Consider the following 26,613-nt stretch of genomic DNA (forward strand, 5'->3'; position numbering starts at 1 on the left):
GTCCCCAGATAGGTGTCCCTCTGTTCCCAGGTCGCCCTCCAATTCTTTTTTTTTTTCTCTCTGGTGAAGAGCATTTTGGGTCCCACTGGCCCAGTGCAACTCGAGGAGACCTTGTGAGCTCAGGTACAGGTTTGTGCCTGGAAAGCTGTCAGCCCTGGTGAGGGTCCTGGGAGGTGTGGGGGGCCCTGGGATGCCCGTCTTGCCTGGGAGAGCTCCTGTGCTCCTTGCCGAATGCAGAGAGGAGAGGGCAGCCTTGCAGTCATGGGGCTCCTGTCACATGCTGAAGCTAAAATGCCTGGAAGGACAACTTAGCTGTAGCTTTTCTTTATTCCTTTTTTTTTTTTTCTTTTCCCCTTTGCCACACTTCAAATAATTTGATGTTGAATATTTAAGACTGTTTTGTTGTCTTCAGTTCACCTCATCTGACCTCACGATCTTCAGGATAACAGCAGATGATGATGAGGATGATAAGATTCTGATGTTTTACAGCACCACTTTCCAAGGCTCCGCGAGCCCTTTAGCAACGGTTACTTGTTAAGGCCTGCAAGCCATCTAAAGTAGGTTAATTTATTTCTCCCGCTTTATGTATAGTGAGAAGCTGTGACTTGTTCAAGTGAGCTGGAAGGAGAGGCAGGACTTGTGGGCTTGAACCACCGGGCAGGAAAGACCCTGCGCTCTCTCAGCACGCAGCATGGCTCGTACAGTTGTGTGTCCCGAGAAAGGCCTCTGCCTAGAGTAGTCGGCACGAGGGCATGCAGGAGGCTAGGCTAAATGGAGAGGAGGGAATGTCCCCGAGGAGCTGAACGAGAAAGCTACATGTGTAATAGTAGATAACAAGCTCCCAGACTTTATCAACTGGAGACTTGTATCGACTGCCGTGAAAAGGATGGTGATGGAGTAGTATATGGATTAGAGATGCGGATGGGGAGTAGGAGCCTGGATGAGCTACCAGGGCTCGCATGTTGGGGGGCAAAATCCTCCATTCCCGAAATAAATGCGATCTTCCAGTCGCTGGCCTGGCCGCTCCTGCAGCACAGCTGGCTCTTGCCGACTCCAGGGCTACAAACTCAACCATGAGAGCTCCATCCCTGCATGGAGTGAGAGGCGGGTGCCACAGGGCAAGGCAGGAGAGAATACCCCCGGCTGCCAGCAGCCCAAAGGAACGGCAAGGCTGTGGGGGAGAGGGCAGGTCACTCGTAATTCCTCCGGGATACTGGAAGCAAGAGGTGCTACGGATGGGAAGAGAAGAGCAGGAAAATGGCTCCCACGACTGAGCATGGAGCGATCTGTTTCTGCCCCAGCTGCACGGCAAGGATGCCTGTGCTGTGGCACCAGAGGCTGCTGCCTACCAGCCCAATGGTGGGGACGGGGCGGGCCGCCAGCGGGGTGGCTCTCCGAGGGGCTGTATACTTGTTTTTCTTCTCTGTGACATAACATAATGTGAGGTAGAAAATGTTTGTACAGTAGCCGTATCAGTCCTTGGGGCGACAGGGGAAAGGAAGGAGGCGGCAGATAATTTGAGGCTCTTTATTAGACCAATAAATCATTTATAATGCACTAGCTTTCAGGCTGGTCCCTTATTGCTCGTGTCAGCTACAGAATGTGCTACATGGCTACTGAAAGTAGCCAAAGCACGCGCTGGCTCTCCTAAATCAGAGGGACAGAGTCGAGCTCCATGGGGCGGGCAAGTCGCTGGTGCTGGAGGCAGGACCAGGGTTCACCACCCACCGGGGCAAGGCGGGGGGAGGACAGCTTGGCCTTCACAAGTCCTGGGGACAGGCACTTGGCCTTGCTTGAAGTGTGCTGTAGCAGCCCTGGTCACCCCAGGAGGAAGGCGAAACATCAGGAGCTAGTGATAACTGAAGGACCAGGTGGCCTGTGTGGCCTTGGGGACGTCACCTAGCCTCTCTACATCACCTGCAGGTAGAGATTGCTGGCATGCTGTTAGGGTAATATACCCTAATGCCCCTAAGCCTTGACTGATGGGGAGCAGAGGGCAATGCAGGTTTTCCTGGTGGCAGTCCATTACAAAACTAGTGGGGGCATCCTATACCTGTCATCTTTGTATTTTGGGGTTTTGATGGAGCTTAGTCCCTGAGGCTTGCCAGGCAAAAATCTCTTGGGTTTCCTGGGTACTCTGGGCACCAGTGACATTGCTCAGGAAGAACATCACCCTGTCAAAAAGGATTGTGCACTTGCCTAATCACAAGTGGATGGGGTTTTTTTGGTTTTGGAGTTTTTTGGGTTTTGATTTTTGTGTGTGTAAGTTCCTTGTTTCACAGTTGTGTCTTGTTCAATTTGAAATCATCCAGTTCTGCAAAATGATACCTTTCAATAGCCTGCCTGCATTTCCAAGTGCTTCAAAACGCATCAGTTGGCCTAATGTTTTGACAAATGATACCCGTATTTGTTTCCCTCCACCTCCTCCTTTCCTCCTCCAGCAAAGAAACAGCTTTTGACAGCTTATCTCTGGAGGTAGGCAAACACAACGGAGGAGACAGATAAACTCTCCTTCCAGGTGGGTTCACATAAGGGTGGGCTCCCAAGGCATCTCAAAAAACATGCTTCCCTGTTAAGCAACCAAATGCTTTTGAAAGGGGGACCATGAATTGGCAGAGCACGTGCTCCTGCCAGTGTGCTGGCATTTTAAACACCCACCCCCCCCCCCCAAAAAAAAAAAAATGCTGAGCAGCTTCGAAGGAACTTATGGGAGAGGCAAATGTAAAAATCCTAACAAATACCGTTCCCTGTTATGAAATACATGTTTGAGGTGGGAGGGAATTGTATGGCATGCCTGTTTCTGTGGGACCTGATCTAACTGTAAGCTCTTTAATATGTTATTTGCATCCTGTGGACTGTCTGATGGAAGCAGTGGCTAAAAGCAAATCGCAGGGTGAGAGGGTGAGTCTTGCTGGTGAGAATTAACAGCGTCAGGAGAGAAATATCGCACTCCTAACTGACTGAATTATGCATTATGCTGCAAAATCCCCGATGTCAATACGCAAATGCTATTCCCATTGTTTTGCCTGTGATGATTGGCAGCAAAAGAATTCAAATCACATCCACACAGCAATTGTCCTGCTGCAACTAAGTCTTTCCTACCCAGGTGGGTACACCTGTGCAGGCAAAATGTATGCAGTATACCAGGTGCTTTAGAAAGAGGTTAAAAAAGGATGCTGAAAACATTTTCACGTGTTCAAAAATACAAAATGATGTGAGGTGAGTGTGTACTCATTGTGGTACCTTCTCCTTTTTCTCATGGCCACTATAAGCTAGGTATTACCCTAGACCTTGGGAGGAGTAGGCAAAGAAGTTCATACCCAGGCAATGAAAGTGATTTTGAGACACATGCTTCCACGGTAGGACTCTTCTCTCTCCAAACGAGATAGGAGGATGGGAAGCAGAGCCAGACAAAATGTCACCCCCACTACAAAGGAGCAGTGGTGTCAGTAGTGTACCCTCTCCACGCTGCAGGACTAAGAAGATTATGAAATTACATGTAATAAATGGTAAGAAAATTATTATTTTTATGAACACAAGACTGTTAAAATTCCGTGCTCTTAGATCTTTCTAGTGTGCTCGCAGAAGAGCAGATAACAAAGCGAGCAAACAGAATCTGCTTTTATTTCCTTCTTAAGTTGCCTTTGTCCTGCTACCAGAAGACATAAATCAGTTACTAATCGCATTCGCAGTTTGAGTTACTGTGAGCGTTCATACGTTTAATTTGTCCTGGGTGCTTTTAGAAAGAATTGCACTAAGGTGAGAATGTGAACTGCACAGAATTGTCTTGCCCCTGTTAGTATCTCACCTTTCACAGAATAAGGCTGTGTGAAAGTCTGATTTTTTTTTCTTCTGGTTTGGTGACCAAATTAAAAATTTGGACTGAAGAAAAGGGGATAGCTGGGGTTTAAAAGAACATTTTGTTTGCATTCTTCGGATGTCTCTCTTTCTCTCTCAGAACAGAACTTCATCTTGAAACAACACCACTTCAAGATGCTTGGGAAACAACTAAACAAATTAGAAAATGTTTTATCAGTGACCTGCTGAACTAGAACAGTTGCTACAAAATGGTATTTTATTTTTTCCCCCACCTCCCACAAGTGGAATAACCTATCTGCCTAAGGAATGTAGCCCCTGTCAGGTTATGAGCTCCTTAAAGGATTGTTTTGCAGAAAACAAAAGATGGATTTGATTAGATCAAGAGCAAGACCTCAGATCTCTGTGCCACCACTGCTGCCTGTCTGGCACTTGGGCCCGAGGGGACAGGGATGCTGGGGCTTGACAGTGAGCTAGGACAAAATGCGGCAACCTTTCTCTTTGGGGATGGTGGGGCTGGCGGGACTCCCCCCCTGCTGCTCTGGACCTGCATTGGCCCTGTTCCACATGGAGGGAACGGCTGCGGGGAGGGGGGCAGGGGGTTAGGGTGGTAGAGAAGGTAGGAGAGCTGGGAAGGTGATGGAAAGGGGGACCGTAGGTCTGAACATGAAACTAAATGGAAAGAAGGGGCAGAGTGGAAAAGACGATGCCTTCTTGTACCCATCCCGAGGTGCTGGGGAGCCAGGCTAACAGAGGCCAGGATAGGATGCGTGCCATCTGGCAGAGTTTGGGTACCCTTAGCACTGTTACACAGGCCACTTAAAATGAGCCTTCTGTTGGGAAGAAAGAGTTAACACAATCTTGAGCCTTGCAAGATTCCCAATCTCAAACCGTAGCTGTTGAAGACCAGCAGCCAAGGATTATAAAGATAAGAGCAAGGGAAACAAGCAAGAAAGAGCTGGTGGAGGATCAGACCACAGAGTAATAATGACAACTCCCCCCAGGACAAAAAAGTGGGAGATAATCCCAAGGAGCATGGAAATCGCTCAGATGGAGAGCATCGTCAGTCTCCTTGCCACCCTGAAGCTGTGAGTTTTGGCTGTTGGGATGACGCCGGAGCTGGGAGAAGCCCCTTGACTCAGCGCAGGGGCAGCAGTGGAGTTGCTGGCTCCCCTGGCATCGGGCAGCGGCTCGCCGCCGGCGCTCCATGGCATGGTTGCTGCCCACAGTGCAGGCAGCTGCGACCTGGCAGCCTCTCAGGCCCACATGTGCTTCTCGGCTGCTCCAGGTCAGAGCTGTCTCCTCTCATTTCAGCTGCTTCGCTGCACGTCAGGCGCGCCGAAGGGCCAGGAAAAGATGGGGTAATCCAGGTTCACTGACCAGCTTCGCGCCTCAAACCCTCTCGCTGGCCCTCAGCCATCGCTGCTTTGGCAAGTGCTCTGCCACTTGGCCACCCTGGGGCTACCCAAGGAGTCCTGCCGGCTAGCACGTCCTCGGAGAGGGCAGTGAAAAGCTGAGGGCATGCTTCAGGTCTGTGTTTGCAAGCAGAAGGTGATTACAAAAACTGGAGCCCCAGACACGGTTGTTCCAGGCCAAAGCCACCTTTGTGTTCATACTGGCTCCTTCCAAAAGTGCTGGTGCAGCAGCTGTGCCACTACAGCCTTTCCAGCTCATTTTTCAGTCCTCAGGATGTTATCTTCACCTTTTGCAAGGCAGTTTTTGACTCTGTAGGCAAGCTGATCTCACTGTAAGGGTTTGTGCAAGGAGTCCTGTGGCTTAAATAGGGCTGCAAAATGACTGACTGCCTTTATCCAGCCTATTTCAGGATCTGATTTCTGCTGTTAAAAGTTAAGGGGTTGCATGGACATTCACGGGGCCCCGCGAGAGAAACTTGTCAGGCTTCTCTCGGGATCTGGACTGACTTTCCCACACATTTTGGATATAGCATTAAAGATTCCATTATGGAAAGCTTGGAAGATGGCTCTGAGCAGAGGCAAATCTGCAGGTGTAACCTGGCTGTCTCCCACGGCTGCAGTGAGGTGGAATTCCTTCCCATTTCCACAGAATCTGACAGATTTGTGACTTTGATAGCACTGGACAGTAAAGGACAGCCAAATGCAGGCCTGCACTCACAGGCAAAGGAAGAAAAAAAAATAGAGCTGAGTTTTGGGCAGCTCAAGGATGGAGAAGAAGGGATGAGTGGAATAAGCTGCCCTTTGCTGCAGGCTGGCACGCTCACACCTGCTGTTCCCTCTCCAAACCGCAGGATGCTCAGCCCCCTTGTTTTCTCACCAGGAGAGACAAGCCCAAAGGGAGTGAGGCTTGCTGGGATGCAAAAGGTGGGTTGTGCTGGTGGACCTGTCCTGCTGACCCTGGAGACTTGTGAGATCTGCTGAGTGTGGGTCAGGAAGAGGGCAGGAACCCCAGGAAGAGGGTGCCTCATTCCTGCATTGTTCACCAGGAATGGTGTGGAATTTGTGAAGCTTTGGAGCCTCCAAGATCTGGAGCTTTCAAGCAAGCTTAGGGTAGCAGGCATTTGCCCCTCTGTTGCCTACTACATACCTGTGCAGACAAAATGTGTCAAAATCATGGGAGAATCCCCTGGATTTTTGACCCCATTGCTTCTTGATAGGAGCTTTTTTTTTTTTTCCTCTCAAGACACTCTCACTGTATCCAGAAAGGCATGTAGTGCAGGTGAGTAGAGGACATGGTAAATGCTGGAAGGGGCAATGTGGCTGTATTTGGGAAGAGCTGGAAAGGACAGAATCGTGCACATAGCTGGGATGCTTTGGTCCAGGTGCTTAGCAGAACCGCCCTCAGGGGCCATCACATAAAACAGCACATAGCACAAATGCCTATCAAGAGCCTTTCCCAGCAATCCCTTTGTGGAAAAGCTAAAACCATAAAATACTTCTCCATGACTCTGATCTTGCAGCAAGGATTTGCTCTACACCACTTCCCTTTTGCAATGTGTTTTTTTTTTTTGTCTTCACAAAAGGCTTCCTTGGCAAAAGGGAGCTGCCAGCTGGCCAGATCTGGCCAAGGGGCTAACAGAAGTATTCAGCTCTACGCAGTTGCACCAGCAAAATTGTCTATTCAAAGAGAAGTCATAGTTTTGACTCTGTTTTTTCATCAGGATTTATTACTCTAGGACTACTGCCAACATAATTTTTTTTAGCCAAAATGAAAAAAAATCCTAGCGTGTGCAAGTCGTACACTTTGAAAGCATCCCTCGTCCTGGCTGGTACCACTGCTGATTTCCCCCCCTTCACTCTTTTTGGCCCAAGCGGTCACTGTCTTCTCAGTGTCACTTCCCTCCTTTCATCCCAGGAGTGGAGAGAAATGGTGACCTGCCCATTTCATTGAATTCTTCTTTTTGAAAGATGAAAGAATTTTAATTCCTGATGGCTTTAATAACATCCCTGCCTCCCCTCCTCTTTCCTTTTTTAAACCACCTCTAAACCTTGGGGATGGAACTGGCTGACAGGATTCCTTTAATTATCCTCGCTCCCAATGCTCATCTCTTCCACGGTGCCTTCAAGGGACACCGCTTTGAAAGGTGCTGTACACACAAGCAGCGCATCCAACTTGAAGCAGTGAACAAAAACAAAATGTCAAAAAATCCACCCTTGAAGAAATTAATAACAAATACAACCAGGCGCATTTCATACGCCCCATTAGTCAGTGGTGCTCAGATACCATGGTGATGAGCCTCCTATAAATATTTCCACAGCAGCAAAACTGTCTTAAAGGGACCGCACAGCATCTCACGTGCGCCCGGACAGAGCGCTTTTCCAGAGGCCCCTTTTGTCCTGTCCAGACAGGGCGGCTGGTGCGTGAGCCACTCACTAAGGAGAAAGCCAGCACCATCTGCTTTTCTTTCACCCATCACAAGCACCAAGAGCAGCACAACCCTGGCTTTATGCCCACAATTCTGCAGTTTGACCCCAACACATTGCTGGGGACAAGGGCAGTCTCTGCTTTAGCATTCAGCAGTCTCTCAAAGCCAGAGAGCAGGGCAAACGCTGCATCCTTTAGCTGCCCATCCTCGGCATCACCCAGCCTGAGCCTTCACACAGCACAACCACAGACAGCAGCTTGAAGGTATGACTGGTATAGAGCCAGGCCATCTTGTTTATCCTCCCAGAGGCAAATGTTTGTGGAGCAGAATCGCACCTGATCAGGTCGTTAGGCATTTGGGAGCTCCTCTTCACAGATCCTCCAGAACACAAAGGAACCAAGCAAGAGCAATGGGGAGGGAGGGGAAAGAAACACACACTCAGATGTTTAGGTTGCAGCAGCCAACTTCTGCCCACGCTGCAGGAGCCGTTTGAGTTTCTTGCCCTTGATGTAACCACCACTAGAAGTTTGTTTTCACAAACCCTTCTTGTCTTGAAAGCTACAAGTCACACCTCAGTACCTCATCTGAGAAGAAACACATAACCCTGTTATTAAGCTGTGGGTAGCATCACCTGGAGGGTGATTCTTCACACACCTGCTGCCGTTCAGAAATAGATGGGAAACTTTACAGTGCCAAATAATTTTCAAAGGACAACAGCTCTAGTGGAATATGGAGCATAAAACCAGATCCTGTGAAAAAAAGCTGACCTAGCCCTGATGCCAAGGACCCAATGCACAGTTGGTCTGAGTGCCCATAGAAAGGAGCTAGAAACCACTCGGAGCTGCTACCTTACAAATGTCCCCAGTATAAAGGCTGGGAACTCCTTTGGTGAAAGTATGGCAGTAGCCGTTTGGACTGGCTATGGGATGGGTGGAGATGAAGACGCCTTCAGCCCGAATTGAGGAAGTGCTGCTCACTTGCTCCATTGCTATGGCAAGTCTTCTCCCTCCTCTCCCACCTCCCCGACAGCATCCCGCACTTTTTCTGGCTTTCTGGCCTGAGGTTTGTGTGCTAGCTCCTGAATGTGTCCTGGGTGTATTTGGTTTCCCTTAATTACACTTTTTAAATTATATCTTGAGGTCCTCAATAAACGGTGGCTGGCTGGGTGCACAAGCAGTGTGGAAACACGGCGCTAACTCCCAGGTGCTGGGGTATGTTGATAAGTCACTTGTCTGCCCTGTTTACATGGAGGCTAATCAGCTCTCGATGGAGCTCCTTTCTGATCCTTTGGCCTGTCTCAAGGGAAGCACAGCACCAACTGACAAAATATGTATATTTTGGCTTTCAAAAACTATTACACTTTGCAACTGTCACCCAGACCTTGAGCTTTTTGGTTTCCAGGGAAACGTCACGGGAGATAACCTGATCGCAGCTGCAAACTGCATCCTTTCCTGCCTGGTGTTAAACCCCCGCTTCCAGAAATGCTCGCTCTCGGCTTGGGGTATTTCATCTTTAGAAAGCAGGGGCTTGAAAAATAAGGTTATTTACAGCCCGGAAGATATTTCCTTCTGAAATTAAACTATCTGGGAGGTCTTGCTCTTTGGGCTCAAAGCATGTGCAAGGCAGTGGCTCAGCAGCAGAGGGTTTTGTTGTGCTCTGATAATATCGGTGGCTGCTGGAGTGATGGCCGACCCTGTCCAGAAAACGTGGGATGGAGTCAATTGGGGTTTTGTACAGTGTCAGCTCCGGGTTTGAAACACTCAGGCTCCCTGGAGCCATCAGCTCAGAGCATCACAAGCTTGAGTTAGCACTGTATGCTGCAGGTTAGACAGATGGAGCCTCCTCTCTAAGACCCACCATAAAAAGTGGTGTGCTGAGTTGTTTCAGAGGGCTATTGGGAATCATGTGCCACTTCTTTCGGTTGAGGGAACTTCGTGCTGTTGTTCTCATCAGAAACATTTCTCATTCTCACCTTATATATTTTGAGATGTGTGGTCAGGCAGAGGTGGGATGCTGGAGAATCTCACTCTGTGCCAGCCAGGGCCAAGGCAGTAGGGAAGGCAAAAGCAGATACTGAGATACTGCGTTGTAAGTGATCATAGCACCAAGCATCTCTATCTGCTTCTCCAGCCACAGGAAAGGCACAGCACCCCTGCAAACAGCTGGCAGCGAGCTTTTGTTTGGGGCTGGAGCGAGGAGGAAACCTGGGGCTGGGCAGCTGAGGGGCTGGGAGGACGCAGGCCACGGGTCCTGGCAGCAGCTCTGGTGAGGGAGAAGGAGGGATGGGCACGCAGCCCTGGGAAAGCTGGGTATGTGTCTTCCCCTTCTGGCATGGCAGAACGGCACTTTAAAGACATGAGATGCAGCTCTTTTTCCTGACACTCAAAGAACAGGTTGACAAGCTGCTGTCAGGGAAATGCTGTCTAACTCCCTTTCCCCTAGTAATTTCCCTGGTAAAACTGCAGTGCAGCGGAATCAAATGGTGACAGAAACCGAGGGGGAATAGATCTGTTTTCCATTTTCTTTTCTTTCTCCGCCCCCCCCCCCAAGTGTGTATCTGTATTGGGAGCCATGTGCACACTAGTAAATCTTTCCAGTTCAAAGAAATGTTTTTACCGTTCAAATGCAACCTTTAGCGCTTCCCCCTCTGCTTGAGAAATGACAAAGCCTTGAAGATGCTCCCAGCTCGCATAGTATTAAAAAGACATGTTGGCTGAAGTGGAAAATAGCATCTCATGTTTTCCTTTGGGTTACATGTGAAGGAAGCACCTTTGCTACTCTTTTAGGTGGTGCTGTGAAGTCCTCCCTGCTGAGGGAAGGTAAAGTGTAGGTGGAGGGGGAGAAGCAGGAGGGAAAAGAGGGCGAGGATTACAAAACTACTTTGCAGGCAGAGAGCTTGTGTCCTGAATCTTGCCAAAACAACTGGGAGCAAACCTGGGAGCAGCACCAGCAGTGTTGGAGAGCTGCTGTGCACTTGGGTGTGACAGCGGCTTCTGGCCCTTGATGGACACGTTACCAGCGAAACCTCCTGGGAAGATGTCCCCGTTATTTTGCTTAGGTGGTTGACGAAGGTTCATTGATGCTTTGTCTCCTCACTTCCTTAAACAGGAGAGGATTTCCTGGGTGCGCAGAGAGAGGAAAAGGGCAAGAAGGCTGCAGCTTCTCGTCAGCTCTGTGCTGTGTGGCTGGTGCCTCTCCTCATTGCCAGACACTGGGGTGGACATGCGGCTGCATGGCTCTTCCCCTCATGCGGTACTCGCACTGCCTTTCCTCTCTAAGGAAAGTTCTAGTGATTTGACTTGGTTTGAAATGTTTACTTTCAGAGACCATGTTTGCTGTCTTAACTCCTGCCAGGTTTCAATGAGGGCTTCCCCACTTCTCAGTCTTTAGTCTGAGCCCAGCAGAACCGAGGAAGAGCTACCAGCATCCCTCAGAGCTGTAGCCATGACAGGCTGGCCAGCCCTTTGCTGCTACTCAAAGCAGAGCGTTTTACTGTTAGGATGGATGTAAATTGCTTAAAGCAAATCCTCGGGGTTTCATTTTGCTTTCCAAAATGTAACAGCTGCTGAGGCAACGTTTGCTCAAGAGCTGTAAACCCTGCAAAGGTTTGTCCATGAGTTTTGGCTTGGGTCATTAAGATTAATCTAAGCAATTGCCTCGCCCTTTACTTCAAAGGGATCGGGTCCTTTTCACTCAGAGATGAATTTGGCCCCAAAATTTGTGTATCTACAGGTTTGATATTCTTTTGTACTTCCCATTCTCAAAAAAAAAAAAAAAAATCAAACATACTTTGGTAGAAGAGCATGTGGCTTTCTACCTAGAGAAAGTAAAGCAGAGGGACCTAAAATACATAAAATGCTTAATTTTATTATTTTTTTTTTTAAATAAGCTTCAACAAATTCCCCATCACTCATTTCTTAGGAACTGCCTTAGCACAGTGGAAGAACTGATTGCATAAATGCCAGCTGTAACTCTCTTATTTTTGGTAACAAGGCATTACTAAAGGCAGATTAATTCTGCCATGCTCCGATGAGACCAGTGTCCTTTTCTCTGGGACTGGCTTGGGAACTCTCTGCTACCCAATTTTCATTTTAGGTCGTGTATGTGAGGAATCTGGTAGTGGCTCAAAACACACACCTGTGTTGCAGCAAGGCATCACGAAGGGTGTGCACATATAGGTTAATTGTCAAGGGACATCGACTTCGAGTACCATCAGACTGTTTTCCAATGTAATTGTGCCATCTGAGAGGATGATCTTTGAGAGATCAGAGAGAGGAAATTATTCTCTTGCTTTGCACATCTGAGTGCAGTTTGGCTACAGTCAAATTAGCTGTTTCAGCCTACACTGTCAGTTTGCTCTTATCTCTCTTTCCTCTTGTTGTATTATTAATAATAATAAAAAAATGTTAAAGAGAGCAGTAAAGACTTATCTGCGTGGGGCAGGGCTGGAGCCACCGATTGCCTGTAAGTAATTGTTGGATGGTGACCGGCGTTTGAGCATCCCTCAAAGGGATGTGCTGGGCCCGGGGACAGCAGGGAGCCCTTTGCTGCGCTGCCTGGGAGTGTTTGAAAGGGTTGAGTGCTGGATTTGAGCTCACTCATGTGCTTCATCTTCCCTGCCTGCCTCCTTCCCTCTCTCCCCTCGCACAGCTGCATTTAGCAACGAAGCTGGCGGCATTAGGAAGCTGCCAGAAGTAACCCAGCTGCCTCTGTTGGTTCACGGGGAGAATGACTTTGTAGCTGCTCTCAGTCAGTCCATTAATTGCACATAATAAGACGTTTGGTGACAGAAGGATAGTTGATGAGCCTTAGCTGAAATAACAAGGGCCTGCCAAGAGCTGCATCTCCCTTGTCTGGGAGGAGCGTGGAGGGTCCTAGCGCTGAAGTGCAGAGTTCCAGTCATGCAGGGATAAGAGTGGCGGGAACCTGCTGCTCCCTCATCTGGAAGGTGTGCGAGTGGCCTGGCGCTGAGCAGGGAAGCATAGCTGATCCCCTCTGGGAAGAGGAAGTCCCTGCATTTCCAGCTTATGTGGCAGTGCTTGCCTGGTGGAAGACGTGGGGAGCTGCCCCCCTGCCAGGGGGGCAACTGGTGGCTGCTAGCTGCACCACCAAGCACCTGACAAGAGACGAGTTATTCAAAAAGGGCTGGATGTGGGTGGGACCTCCATCCCTGAGTGAAGGAGCAGGGCAGGTTGCATGGGAAACCAGTGTGGTCTGGGAAACTCAGGCTCTCCAGTTAGCGTGCTGGTCCTGTTGGGTTTGATGGGAAAATTAGTAAAGGGTTGGGGCAGGTGCTGGCCCCAGCTGTCAGATGGGTTCTTCATATGCTGCCAGTAGCCCAGAGAGGAGGAGGAGGAGGTGGAAGGATACACTCGGTGGCTGGCCCTGCAGGGAGGAGTGCGAAGGGTGTCCTTGCGATGCAGGCAGGTTGAGCAGGGCAGCTCATCTCCCTCCTTAAAAGAGCAGCTATTCCTGCAGCAGCAAGCTGTCCTCACCAGCCTCAGCCCCCAGCGTGATGGGGCTCCCTACACCTCATCGCCAGCTCAGCTCCATGGCGCAGCAGGTCCAAGAGCTGTCACATCACAGCCATGCAGCTCCTGTCCATCTCAGCAGGGAAACAGATAGTGACAGAGTGACAGCTGGGAGGAACCGGCCCGTGGAGGCAACAAGGAGCCCAGGGCAATCCCGCATAGCTGGGGAGCAGGCGATGCGCGTCTGAGCACACGGACCGCTACTGCAGCACCTCTCATGCCTGTGGTAAGGGTCATTCTGCAAGGGAAGGTGTGTGTCTCCCCAAAATAGCCAGCCAGACTTTGTGGTGGGCAGATGCAGGAGGTACCCTGAGGAGCATCTGCCACGGTTTTGGTCTGTAAAGCCACCAGACTGGTTGGCACGTCCCTCACCTGCAAGAAGGTCTGTGCTAACAGTTGGCAGGAGGTGTTTCTTTGTTTGAATGAGCACTTGGGAATGCCAACATTTCTCCAGGCAAGTTTACTGTTCTCCTTACCTATTTATTTTGTTTTAACATCTCAGCCCTAAGCAGCACTACCTCTCCTAGAAGGTCTGGAAGTTTGACAAAGGGATGTAAATATTACCCCTGCATGAAGAAACAGAGGTACAGCACAAATGGTTGGTTCAAGCACAGGTTTTCCAGCCCTGAACTCTCGCTCCATCATGCAAGATCCAGAAGGAGCAGGAGGTAGGTCTGGCACAGAAACCCACCTGCCCATGGGAGGGAGGGTGGACAGTGCGCAGCTGCACGGCAGTGTGAAGGAAGAGAAGGAAGAACAGTTTTCTGGGTCAGGCTACAGAAGCGGATTTTGGCTTGTATGGAAGGTCCTGGGAAATGTGCAGGATTAGCAGTTCTGCTGGCCATGAGACCCACGAGGGTCTTTCGTGGACTCCTTTTGCAGTGGTTGAAGGGGACATCATCTGTCTGCCTGCTCAGGTGGGCACATCTTGGTCAGAATGAGGCAGCTGCCCCACGAGCTGAGCGATGCCATCCGCTCTGAGGAGTGGGTGCTACTGCTGCCACTTTTATCACTATTTTTAATTAACACCTTGTCATGACTTGGCAACCTTCCCACCTGCCCTGCGCCTCAGGACATCTGGCCAAGCGCTGGCTCCTTTCCTCCCAGGGCACCCCTGACGGGGAGCCCAGGGCTTGGAGGCAAGCAGCTCCTCCGTGCCACAGTATCAAAGCAGACTGTTAAACTGCTGCTCCTGCCTGTCCTCGGCTCTGGTGCTGGCTTTGTCCCCTCCTGCGTCCCTCCAAGGAGAGAGGCAAGGACCTGGGCACAGCTGGCAAGTCCCGCAGCTGGCAGCAAGCCTTGTGTGGATGCTTTGGCAGGGAAGAGAGGGGCAGCCTTGCTTTGCTGGCTGTAAAGCTAAAGTGAAGGTAAAGGATGTGGGCTGATGTCAGGTCCTGACCATCTATCCACAGCTTTTATTTTTTGCTCTGCTTGCCTCCATCTGGGATGAGAGCTGGAAAGCTCTCCCTCTTTCTCCCTGTCTCCCTAAAGGCCTCTGACTCCCTCTTCTACTCACCTAGTCTAGACAGCCTTGGTCTTAGAGGATTTTTGAGGTTTTGCCTTAAGCTTTTCAAAATCTGGAGACCTGAGGCATACACTGCTCATAAGAGTGAGAAGTTCTGTGGCTGGAGCCCGTGAGTTTCTTTTCCTTTTCCACAGGGAAACACGTCTGCAAATCCCCTCACAGCTGAAGTCCTGGGTAGATCTTAGCAGATCTTTGGTGGGATCAGGGAAGAGGAGTGTATTTATTCACAAAAAAAACCTCAACATTAGCTAGGAAATTATTTTTATTCCTTCCAAAACAAAGTGTTGCAGTTGTTTTGGTTTTTTTTTTTGTTGTTTTGAGGGGCTTTTTTGAAAGTCTGAGTGAAAAAGAGAGTTTTGTCACATTTCTGCAGGCTAGATTTAGAGGGAAAGGTGTCGGCCCCGCTTCCAGTATGGGGGAAAAAAGAAGCATCAGGGCTGGCTCCTCCTATTCTCGCACTTGACCCCCTCAACATCCTGCCCTGGCTGGATGCGGCGTGCATAGAGAGACCAGTTACACTGCAGCCTCGTGGCTGTAGGCTTTGGCTGGGGAGGTAGCGATCCAGCTGGGTTTCTGGGCATGTACTGCCATCCTGACTTCCCCACCTGTGCTGGGTAGAAGAACTCTTCCAAACATAGCAGGGGCTGAGTGAAGCTCTCGGTCTCTGAGCTTTGACCATGCTCCTCCCAAAAAGCTGTGAATCACAGCCACAATGGATACGACCAAAAAAAGAAAAAGCAGCATCCTGTCTTGGAAACCACTCCAAAAGCGCTCTGCCATTCCTGCCCCGAGCAGCACTGCTGAGCAAACGGCTGCCCCTGGGCGTGCACAAATCACCTCCTGGCTCTCTCACACCGCTCCACCTCCTGTGTGCCCAGGCCCAGGTGCCTCGGGCCACCCCAGCTGTATGCAGCATCCTTGCCCTCCGTGTGCCGGGGCAGCACTCCTGCACGGCTTTGTGCTGCTGTAAAGTCTGAGTCAAAAAAGTGAAGACTAGCCAGAACAACGCTTAACACTCTGGAAATTCAGATCCTCCTCTGGAGCCCAGAGGTTCATAGTGGGAGGCCCCTCACCATCAGACAGGTCTGTCATGGAGAGCTAGCTCTTGGACCGGGGATCGCCAGAGCAAACTCCTCCAGGAAACAGCTTTAATCCAATAAGTAGCTCTTACCTCCCGATCAATGCCGGACCTCTGCTCCCTCGCAGCCGTATTGCTGGAAATGCCATTAATCGGGCAGAAGGCAACACTGACGCTCTGACAGCTCTGGTCTCAGCCAAGGGGCACAAAAAGGCAAGCGAGCCTCCGGACTTGTGGCAGCCGCACAGCCCCAGTGGCACCGAGCCATTCCTCCGGGCAGGTCTGGGGGTGCCCCCATTAACGCCAGAGACAGATGCTGCTGACTGAGGCCTCCCTCTGAGTCTATTGCCAGACCCCGAGTGTTGCAGCTGAACATTTCCATGTCAAATGTCTGCCCCAGGCTAATTTTTTTTTTTCCTTTAAACAGAAGCTTCAGCAAAATTGGTTCAGTTATTTCCCAGAGCGAGACTAAGGAAAAATATGTTCATTAAAAAGTCTTGCCATTCTTGAGAAATGTAAGCATCTCCAGCCTCAGCAGAGACCTGCAGTCAGCCCTGCACCTACTTGCCGCAGACTGGGAGTCATAAAGTGATGCCCAGCTGGCCACCTCTGCTGCGCGTGCTGCCTGCTCATCATGTTTTGGATACTGCGAGATGCTGGGGTCTCCTTTGGAAGGTTATGGAGCTATCTAGGCATATCAAGTGTTGGGTAACAAAACTCATTACCTCGGCATTTTGTACTACCAAAAGTAGGAGATACTTGTGTGTCTTAATCTCACCTCTCTCTCCCTCTGCTCTATTTTACAGGACTGCAGTGAAAATCGGCTCATTAACATATGATGTTAACCTGGATGCTGTAAACGTGGTCTCGAGAGAATAGCACACGAAAAGATTATTGAATCTTTGGGGAGACTACTGGGCAGTGTGCAGAAGGCAAGGGATACGCCTTCACTTTGGCTAGCAAGGTTAAACCAATATTATACCTGTGCTTCTCAGAGACTCCCATCCAGCCCAGCACTAAGCCAGGTAGGAAATTAGTGGGCAAAAAGCATGCTAACGAACCCAGGTCTCTTTTTCACTCTCTAGTTGCAGTTGCTATTCTTCTAGAGAGAGAGGAATTCAAGCTATTTGTTCCTGGCTGCCAGACCTTAGCTGCTGCGCTATTGTCTCTTATTTGTTTTTAGTTGCCAGGCTCCTCGCAGTGATCCTTGTGTATTTCAGTATTCCATCCTATGGGCAGTGCTCTCCCCTTTGTCACCAAAATATTGCGTTAGCATACACCTGGTTTTTCTGCACCATGGTTGTTTAAAAAACACGAAACAAGAAAGCCAGCAGATTGAAAGGAGTTTTGTCCTGTCCTACTTTCGATGCTGCCCACCATAGCTCCTTTCTAGATGGGTTGACATCTTCCAGTGCATGCGCTAATCCTCAACTTTGCTGGCTTAACTGTTAATTTTCCACTAGCAGATGTTTTCTGTGAAGTCCAAATAGATGAGATCTACTGCCTTGCCTTTGTCAAGGAAGGTATTTCACCAAAGCAGTATCATCTGTGCAGAACATGACTTACCTGTTGTAAAACCCACCGTGCATCTTGTTTTTCTTTACCTTTGTTTTCCATCTAGGCCTTCCCTTCACCTGAGGTAGGCAAAGCTTTAGGACTTATGTGCTGCCCATGTGCACATGTCTGTGTATCCATCATAAGCTGTTCTTCAGTCTTCTAGTACCACGCCTCTTCCTCCTCCGCTGTTTGCTAGATTCTTTAGAAACCTCTGCTACCAGCCCCTTGTTTTATTCTAACAGCTTCCTCTGAATTTTGGTCTGGAGTTTCTCTGGCTGTCCCCTTCACCCACCTAAGCACATCAGCCTTTCACTGGAAATGTCCACGTCCAAGTTTTCATCTCTATCAACCTTTGCACTTTCCCTTTTTTGTTCCCCATCCTTCTCCTCACTGAGAACTCAACCTGGTATTTCTTTCCTCTGAGGTCAACTCTCAATTTTCTTTTTGATAAATGAAATAATTTGAGTGTTTTACTTGTCTGCTGGGAAGCTTTGGGTTTTTTCCCCTGGAGCACTGAGATCATTTGGCTCCTTGCTATAGCCTCTTCTTCCAGCAATCTTTTCAGAGTGTTGTCACCACACTAGAGGCAGTGAGCTGGGATTCGCCTTGCTAACATGCACCAGAAGTGTATATGACTTGCTTACTCATTATTCCCAGAGCATATGTCCATTATCACTCTTGTGCCACAGCTTCATGCTGTTAGTTCATATTCTCTCATGATCTCCAAAACCCTTTGCAGAACCTCTGCTTTCCAGACATGGCACCCTAGGAGGCTGCCTGGCACTCCATATTCCAGGAGCAACTTTCTGCAGTAAAATGACACTCGTTTAAGTGGACTTTGCTCACTCAGCTGTAGAGATTGCTTTGCATGGTTGCCTTGTGCTCCTCATTATCCATCACTTTGAATCTCTTTGTCATTTATGCACTGTAGCAGCACTGAGATTTGCATTTGCTTCCCAGTGATGAAAATGCTGGGAAGTGTCGGGCCTCAAGCAGCTCCCCGAAGAATCTTGCTACAATCCCTACCATCTGAAGATGATTCACCACTGACAGCTACTTGTTGAGATTTGTCAGCCAGCACTTAATCCAGTTAACATGTGGTTTATTGATATTATATACTGCTAATTTTTTAATCAGAATGTTGTACACTTGAATGTCAAATGCCTTACAACAGTCCTCCCTAAAGTTGACTTGGAGTCAGCCTTGGAGTCAAGTGGTAGGTGTGATATGTGTCAAGTAAATGTGTCATCTCATCAGAGAAGGCCCACAAAACTAGCAGAGCCAGTTGTTAAATATATTCCTATCCTCTGATTTGTCATCATTTGAGACCCACTGTGAAACTCTCAGGAACTTCATTCCAGTCTCACTGGGCTTATTTCTGCCTCAGCATGTGCCCCCATGTCCTTCAGTGCAGAATGAGCTTTGGTGCCCTTTGAATGAAGTTTTCCCTTTCTGCAGCTTTCCTCCACGCAGCGTTAGCATGTGGCCATCTTCAGTCAGGGAGCATACCTGACCCTCAAGCCTGGGCAGTCCGTGGGGGAAGCTGGACACACTGCCTATGCTCCTCAATATCCTCTGTCTCCAAAGGCAGTTGAACATGTAGTCATTCATCTAATCCCCTTGCTCCTTCTGATGCACACAGGGCGGAAATCTGGGGAACAGAGAGGATGTTGAAGAGCAGACGAAAATCTCAGGCTGATGTGCCAAACTGAACATTTCCCCTCTGAGAAGACCAGCGATGCCATGTGCTTCTCTTGGCCCATGGTGGAGCCCAGAGAGACCCTGTGCTTAGTGGAGAGGCAGATGGGGGACAGGTGACATGCTCTGGAGGCCTGTCCCCTCCTCTCTTCATTGCCACCGGCCTCGCGATTCACTTGGCTTAAGTCAGCTGGTAATTGCATACGGTGATAAATAGTAAGAGACAGGAGTTCGTCACAAACAAATGAGCCTCAACTAACCTCATTTCCTTTTTTGACAGGATAACAAGCTTAAAGGATAAATTCTCCCATGCCAGAATTTGTTTTTGTGTTGCCAACCACCTCAGCAATTAGCAAAACCCCATCCTTCCTCTTTGCTAACTTCTAGACTGCTTAAAGCAAAGGCAGGTTCAGATCACCCTCTTCAAGTTTTGGATTCAGTCCCACAAGCTTTTTCCCTGCAGGCTGGTGAAGTTTTTCCCTATCCTCCCACCCTTTCCCTTGGAGATACTCGAGCCTCCCCACCCCCCACAGCTGCCAGCAGCGCTGGGCTCCCACACTGTCAGGTACCTTGGGCTCTCTTGTGCTCTCTTGTGAGTTACACACCCTCAATCAAAGCCTTGCATTTCACATTCTCCGCTGCAGCCAGCCTGGTGCTCAGAGAGACTCCAAGGTGGGTTTTGCCAGGCCAGGAGCAGGTAAAAGTACAGTACAGTACGCAGCTCTGGGGTCACGTTTCCACTCCTGGCAGCAGCTCCTTGCAGGGAGAGCAAGCACAGAGAACTCCCTCACTGCCAGTTAAAACTGAGAAATGCTGCCTTAGGAGGTGAAGCTGTTTGAGCTACAACGAGGAGCCTGGGAGGGCTCTGGGGCAAGGCCAGGGCAGGACAGAGTGGAGCCCACGTTCACCTGAGACCCTGTAGTAGAACCTCTGCCTGCCAGGGTGGGGAAAGCCAGCTGGGTACATCAGCAGCAAGGAGGCTTTTTCTTATGAACCCTTGCATGGCGTCTGAAGAGACCGCTCCTGGGGAGCTCAGCAACACTGGTGAGTAAATTAGCAAGAGAATGATGGTGCTTGAGATCTTCATGTGTCTGTCAGGCATTACTTGGTTTTGAGCCAGCTTGTTGGTGTTGGACACTTTGGAAGTGTCTTTCCTACCCCCCTGGAAGCCAGGAAGGCTCTCAGTTGTGTGCTATGCCTCTTGTTAAAGGAGCTTTCTCTCAGAGAACTTAGGTTCTGTACTGAGAGTACAGAAATGCACAGAGATATTTAACGAACTTGGCAAAAGATGCCAGGTTGGCAGAAATTTGGGAAGACCTCTCAATGGCTAAAGGGCTTGTGATGCTCTGCCTGTGACTCGGAGAGGTTTTGGAGCACTCCGGATATCCGGCATCTCTAAAAAATCTGGCCGCAAGATGCAGAGCAGCAGGTACACCAGTGTAGTGCTCCGGCAACATGCTGTTTAGCAACAGCCTGACAGGACCTTCTACTCCAGCCTTCAGGTGCTGGGGGTGATGCTCATCTTCTCTGGTGACCCTTTTCACAGCACCTTTGTGCAAATAAGAGCCTGGACCCTTAGCTCCTCTTAGGCAAAAACACCTTATTTAAATAATTAAAAAGCACTTTTCTCCATTTGTCCTTGTTGCATCATGTCCTCACTAAGCACAGTTGTGCGCAGCACTAAATTGCGGCTTTGACAATTTCTCCCAATTGGTCAAGGGCTTGAAGAGTGAAATCAGCAGCATTTAAAATTAAGGAAAACTCTGCCAGCATTAGGTTTTGTTCCAAAGCCAAATTTGCTGGTAGTTTATTTTGAGGATTCGTTAAGGTGTGCAACCTGGGCCCCAATCCAAGTGGTGCTGGCAGGGCTGAAATCCTCCCCGCGCAGCGAAGGCGTACATTTCTGGGGCACCATTTGCAATGTGGTGGTCCCTCTGCGTAAGGAAAATAGCTGGCCATTTCCATCCAGGATGACCTACTGCCTGCTTACGGACTGCAGGGCCTGCCTGTCTTTCTCCGAAGAGCTGAACACATACGATTGCCACTGACTCCTTTGTGGGCAACTTGCGGGTTTGAGCGGTTAGAGCCGTAGTTTGGGGGATTTTTATCATGTTTAGGGACATCTGAAAAATGGCAGATTAAAATACAGTTCAATCTTAACCCTGCCCGCGGATTAGCATTTTAACCAAGCCGGATGAAGGGCGTCAGGGCACCTTTCCTTCTCAGAAATGACCGCTTGAGTGCAACACTGATGCAAGAGTAGATCAATCTGCCCCTTTAGATTGCGGTCGCTCTGAAGTTTTGGACTTGTCCTGAATACAGAATTCGAAACAAAGCTTGAGAGACTGAAAACCTGTGTGGACTGAGAATAAGGTTTGTGCAAACCCCTGCCAAGTGATAAGGCAGCTCCCCCTGGCTCTGAGAACTGAACTTTCCTCCCCGGTGATGCTCAGGTGTGAGGGGAAGATGGTGCTCCTGTGAAAATGCTCAGTTCTGCAGCTCTGGGTTAAGTGGTGGCTCTCTCAAAAGTGCTGCGTTGAGTGTCTTTCACCTGTGGTTTTCCAGTGGGAGGGGAGGGAGGCAAATCAACAATTTGCTGAAAAAAACCCCATTTTTACAATTCAGCACACCGGTTATCGAATGTGTAACTAAAAGATGCTGAGTCCACTGCTTGGCAGGCACCTGGGTTTCGCGTACCTTGGTTTGGATTCTGGCTCCACAGACACGATCTGGTTTTCCCAGAGCTTCTTCCTGCTGCATGTTTGCCTGGGGCTTAGATGGGTCGTGAGGACTTAGGATTGCAAAAATCAGATCGGATGCTCCTATCTTTGTTTTCAACAACAGGGACAAACTTTGCCCTTTGCAGTGCCTGCGGGGCAGCGAGTAATGAATGTTTATGGGAACATCAGTTAGCTCTGCTAATAACCTGCCCGACCTTGCTGGGGAGAATCCCTTCTGCCCTTGCAAGACAGAAGTGAGTCTCCACCTCCGTGGTGGCGATTCACCTGCCTTCAGGGTCCTTCGCAGCAGAGGGCATAAGGAGAGAGGCTCTTCCCTGCCTGCCTGCTCCAAGGGTACAGATACAAACTCCAGCAGCCTTAACTGGTGCTCACACACCGCTGTGAGTATAGGCATGGTAGCCCGTTAGCCATGCAAAAGCTTGCCTTAAACCAAGTAAATCTCCCTGTTCAGCTGGCAAAAATGTGAGCTCTATCCTGCCGCAGCTGTAGTGCTACCTGTTTTCCAGCATGCTCCTAGGTGGTGCCTATCTTGTTGCTCCTCTGCTTCCCTGCTCAGCTGAATGCTGCCCCTCTCCTGGCATCGGTGATGCTGTCCCTTCTGCAGCGAACGGTCTCTTGCCATCCCTGCAAACAGGGAACCTGAGGCACTCAGTTTCTGGGTGCAGGCTCTCCATCGTGGGTCTGAGGGACTGGGGACAGCCCAGCTCCTGTCTCCATATTCACCAGGCACACCAAGGGATTTTTCTGCAGGAGGAGCAATGAAAGCCGTAAGTGGCTGGTAAGGGTGCTCAGGCCCCACGAGCACTGGAAGAAGCATAGCACTTGATGGGAGAAGAGAAACCCAGTGTATGCTTCCCATTCGTCTCTCAAGGCAGGGCTGTTGTCCCATCACCGCTGCTACCTCTCTGCCTCTTCCATCTTCTGCACTGAGCAGTGCCTTTATGTTCACAGGATGGCTCCTTCAGCATATTTCCACATCTTCAGAGGCTCTCAGAAGGTTCCCCTGGGAAGAGAGGGCTTTGCACCCGGAGCCCAGCTTCTCATTCTGAGCTGCTCAAGGCCCCTCCGCTGGCAGAGAAGGTAGGAACCAGTTTCAGAGACTGCATGTTTCATTTCCCACTAGGCCCTGGAACTTAATTTTAGGATTCCCTTCAGGTGCCTTGCCTTCCCTGCCCATCTCCACAGTGCACCATAGCTACGGCAAGAGCTATGACAACAGGCAACAGAGCTAGTGTCTCTGGGCTATCCCAAAGAAGTTAATGACATAATCAGAGCTGACACGTGAACAAAGTATTACCTTCCAAAATCCTCCCCTTGTCATCTTCCTGCGCATCTCTTTGAGGTTTTCTGCCATTACGCACTGCTTGTGCGCAGCAGCCTGTATAGCTGAGTACACTTCTTCTGGTAGGGTTTGTCCTTCTCTATTCTTCTTGCTTAGCCCTCCCTTATTGAATCTGATTGACTCTGAGGCCATTGATTATAAATAAGGTCTTGGGGGAAGGTCTGATGGGTTTTGCTCCGTTTTTATGCAGCAGGCTTTGAGTTCTGGTTGGGAGCCATCGAGCATTGCTGCTATATTAAATGATGGTCAGTGATAGGAATGTAGTCACCACTTAATACCCCAAATTGCTGCTTTTAAGTGGGCAGGGTCTGGCTTTTGGCCAGGTCTCTGTGCTCCTGGCAGAATGATTCATTACCTCGTTCTGGCAAATGTATTTTCATCTGCTAGTTTAAATCTGATTTCTAGTACTCTGTGTGGTTCTCACAGCTGAGGAATTTCCTGCCCTTTATCCGCCTGTTTTCTTCCAATCTAGGCTAAAATCAATACACTTAAATAAATAAAGCCATTGGGCTTGCGAGTACCTCCTGCTGTGTCAGCGGCAGAAGTTAAGCTGAGTGACCAAAGATTAGTTAAGCCTTTTTCTTCTTCTTTAAGTAAATTTACTGTTGTTGAGGCATGCCAGGCTGGCCTGGGAGATGACATTTTTCTGCTTGACCACAGTGGGGAGAGTTTACCATTCGGTAGATCCAAGAGAATGCCTCAGCTTCCCGTCGGTGGCAGTTCCGTCCATGGGGAAGGGTCCCTGGCCCGATCTGTCACCACCCCTACTCCTTAGGTTTGGTTTGGGCATGGTTTTCTCACATGGATGCTTTGTGATGGGAATGTTCTGCCACCGACTTCAAAGGATGGAGGTCACAGGAGGCAGCTCCGTCCTCAAAGCACTTCCCAGGCGCTGCTTTTGCTTCTGTTCCTCCCCAGCAGACATGCTTTTCAGCTCTGCTTCTTCTGAGAGGGTTTTACAGTGTGTGGCAGAGATTCCATCCCACAGCTGGTGTCTGTCCTGCAGAGAGGGATGATGGCAAGAGCATTCTCTGTGAGATTTTACACATAGCCCTTTCTTCTGGGGCCAAGGGAAAAGGTGAGTGTGGTCTTTCCTGCCTAATGCCAGGAGTTACCCCCCCAAGCACTTAGTTGAAGAAGCAAGAACCTAGAGCGATCACTGCAAACAGATTTGGGATTTCTAGACCAAGCCTTAGGGTTTCTGCAGCCCTGCTCTTGTGCATGGGACGTGGAATGATGGGGGTCTTGTTGGTGAACAATGTGGTTTGTTCCCTGTCCTGGACTCAGTGCAGTGTCATGCCTTGGGCAGGGAAGACCTCAGTGCAGAGGAAGACAGATCCTCTTCTGCCTTCCTGGGCAGAGCCCCCAGTTCTCCACAGAGCCCAGTAACTCGGTTTTGCATATATACGAAGAAGAGCAGTGCTGCTCTCGGGCCTCTGTCTGGTACCAGCTTCCAAATCACAGTGTAAACCCTGGTCCAAAGGTTCCCCCTTGACTCGGGCACTTGTTCAGAGATGTCTCTATGCAGTAGCTGTGGTAACACATTTAGGGATGGAGGGAAACTTCCTCTCTATCATTTTTTGTTCATGCTGGGTTCTTTTGTTTTGTGGTTTGTTGTTTGTGGGTTTTTTTCTTTTTTTTTTTTTAAAGGAAAATTATTTTGAACTAAATTGAAAACGTTAGCAACAAACATCAAACATTTTATTCCTCCCCCCATCATTTGCTGCTTAGTTTTGTGAGGAAGAACCGGTTCATAAAAACACATCCCACCTTTTCTTCCCTTATGGTCTACCCAGCTCTGACTGCAGCGCACTCCGCGGGAGCAAGTAGGATGTGTTACGACCCAGTGGTTCAGCACAGGCAGGGGAATGAAAGTATAATGCATCCCCTCCCTCCTCGCCAATAATTGCAGGGCCTGGAGATGAAAGCGATGCGGCCTGCAGCATCGGGGTCTTGGCACAGAGGCGAGAGGGACGCCACATCATCACTGTGACCTTGCGATTCCCTGCTGCGACAGTGGGTGTGATTTCCAGAGCCTGCCATCCCTCCATCTCTCTGGGCTGGGTTGGGATGCCCTCAGACACCCCAGGGTGGTGCAGGGAGTCATGCTGTCTTTGGCAGGACCGCCTCAGGAGTTCCTCTGAAGGCGAGTACGGGTATCACAAGCTGTGCCCCGAGCTGGAGAGATGCAACTGAGTGGAAAGGAGACGGGCTCTGTTTACAATCAGGTACCTGTGCAGCCAGCAGCGTTAGTGAGAGAAAACAGAAAAGGACATGACAGTTACACTGGGTTTTCATTAAATATTAAGTGGAGTGAAGTTTTCCGGAGTGTGCCTGGGCTGTTTCCAATTGTCTGTGTGATGGCAAGAGAGAAAAGCCAAGTGGGTGAACCCTGGGTCTGGAGGTGCAGGGCTTCCCACTCAGGAGCCGTGAGGACAGGCATCATTTCATGCCGGGCTGCCCGTGCAGCTTCTCTTGTTTCAGCCAGAGCAGCAAGCCTCTCCCTGAGCCGTCCCACTACTGGGATGGCCCAAAGAGAAGAGCTAACTCTAGCAGGCATCTCCAGTGAGAGAGCAGGGGAGGGAGATGATTGAGGTCCTAGCGCCAGAGCGTCACTGGCCCAGGACGGAGCAGCGACTGCAAGCAGCAGATGCCTCCCTGGTTGCTAGCTGGGAAATTAACCACTCGTGGACCCCTTTTCCGACGTGTTTAATGCAGAGGAAATTTCCTGTGCATAGGAAATCCCAAACAAGCGCTGTAGCCCTGCTCTCCCCCTGTCACAGGAGCTGTGCAGCCAAGGCCCAGCCTGGGCACAGCTCTCCGATCCCTCTCCATCCCCATTGCTCCCCCCATGTAGCCTCGCCTTTCCTTGTGTGGGAGCTTAGCAGGGCGGCAAGAGGAATTCTCCTTAACTTGGATTGGGTTAATAAGTTAAAATGCAGAGCCTTAATCCCTGCTGCTAAATCGGAATGTAATTCAGCTTATAACCACAGCCCAATCCATGTGAATTACAATCACTTTAAATACAGCCAGGGCTGGCCGGGATTTAACATCCTCCCAAGAGATCCTGAAAATGGAAACTGGGACAGAGTGTTGCTGTGGATGAACCTGCCGTCAGGGGGAACCGAGGCAGCGGGGCAGAGGGATTTTTTTTACCTCCCAGGCTGCCTGGAGAGGGGCACCTTTGGGTGCCACCCTTGGTCAGGGCTGCACAGCAGGACGATGCCGCGTGTGTGACACGGGCAAGAGCATATCCCCAGGGAGGGGGAGAGAGGCTGCCAGAAAACCCGCAGCGCTTTTATCTTTAATTTAGGACGTTTATCTCAAGAGATTCTTTGAGCTTTAAAACAACTGTAAGGAGATCTTTGTTTGCCTGGCAGCATCTGGCTTCTGAAAGCAGGCACGTACTGTCCCGGCAGTGGGGCTGGCAGTGAGGGCTTGCTCTCTCCCTCCTTCCTCCCAACTCCAACCTCTGCTGGGACGA

Source organism: Chlamydotis macqueenii, chromosome 1 (genome assembly GCF_036417535.1).
Source record: "Chlamydotis macqueenii isolate bChlMac1 chromosome 1, bChlMac1.mat, whole genome shotgun sequence".
NCBI classification, from domain to species: Eukaryota; Metazoa; Chordata; class Aves; order Otidiformes; family Otididae; genus Chlamydotis; species Chlamydotis macqueenii.